This window comes from Nematolebias whitei, chromosome 9, assembly GCF_014905685.2.
Source record: "Nematolebias whitei isolate Nwh7 chromosome 9, NemWhi1, whole genome shotgun sequence".
Classification (NCBI taxonomy): domain Eukaryota; kingdom Metazoa; phylum Chordata; class Actinopteri; order Cyprinodontiformes; family Rivulidae; genus Nematolebias; species Nematolebias whitei.
In genome coordinates, this window is record NC_056506.1 from 44,300,231 (window position 1) to 44,300,477 (window position 247).

General features: G+C 43.3%; 1 protein-coding gene across 1 annotated transcript in view; it reads right to left on the minus strand.

The window, feature by feature from the left end:
• Positions 1 to 247, minus strand: part of LOC119414781 (zinc finger protein GLIS1) — a 40,888-nt gene that overhangs the window by 11,860 nt on the left and 28,781 nt on the right. The gene's annotated exons all lie outside the window — the stretch shown is intronic.

Consider the following 247-nt stretch of genomic DNA (forward strand, 5'->3'; position numbering starts at 1 on the left):
CACAGATAGTACACGTACACACACTGAGTACACAGATAGTACATGTATACACACTGAGTACACAGATCGTACACACATACACACTGAGTACACAGATAGTGGACGTATACACTGAGTACACAGATAGTGCACGTATACACTGAAACACAGAACGTACATGTATACAAACTGAGTACTATCCATCCATCCCTCCCTCTCTCTCTCTCTCTCTCTCTCTCTCTCTCTCTCTCTCTCTCTCTTTCTCTCT